The following is a 956-nucleotide window of genomic DNA, read 5'->3' on the forward strand; positions in this document are numbered from 1 at the left end:
TTCTAACGAAAACAAAAACTTTTGCAGCCATTCAGGAAGCCAGTTGTTCTTGTTATCAGAGAGACCGAAGCATAGGATGACAAAGAAAACAACAAATGCGGACAGAACTCAAAATTTTGGAAATGCTTAAACTAAACTAGAAGAAATCCAAATTTTAAAACTAAAAGACAATGAAAACCGCTACATCTAAATCTACATTTAGATAAAAGATGCCGTGGGTTTGGTTTTGCTTTGGGCCACCTTTGATTTATGAAGAATTTTATTTTAAATTTATAAAAAATTTTTTTGAAAAAGAAATACTATAAATTCATTTGAACTGTGGCTTCAAACTGCCATCTTAAAACAGTTTTATTTAGGCTTTCAGGGGAATCATATGAACCAATAATTATCCATACAAAAAAGAGAGCAATAATTGGAGGTAAAAATTCTGAAATATTTTGCGACAGATGTATTTTGCAGCTGTTAAAACTATAAACTCTTTTCTGAATTCTTTATCAGTATTAAAATGAGTTTCTCTTTTGCACTTTCGTGCAAGGCTTGCAAGGCTTTTTATGCGATAATTGGAAAGGAGAACAAAAAAACAATAAAAGCAAATGTGCGAAAATTACAAAACTTCAATGAATTTTCGTAGTAAGAAAGCCAAGAAACCATTAGTTTAAATATATAAGCCTATTAAAAGTATTTTTTGCTTCAATTGGAAAAATTGTAGCCCTTTTTTTATTGATGCTAGAGGGAAAATTGAGAGAACTAAGATAAAAAACTGGCAAACTTCAAAATTTCACTGAGGTTTTCAAAAAAACAAATACACTCAAAGTCATAAGAGTCATCAGATAACAAATGAAATCATTTTAGAGTTTTCAGAGCTATTAGAAAACCCAATTAGATTTTCTATCAAAAAAGACAATGTTTTGAGATCTGCAATAAGATTTTGAAGGCAAAATCAGTTGGGGCCAAAG

This window comes from Convolutriloba macropyga, chromosome 2, assembly GCF_964194025.1.
Source record: "Convolutriloba macropyga chromosome 2, txConMacr16.3, whole genome shotgun sequence".
In the NCBI taxonomy this organism is placed as follows: Eukaryota; Metazoa; Xenacoelomorpha; order Acoela; family Convolutidae; genus Convolutriloba; species Convolutriloba macropyga.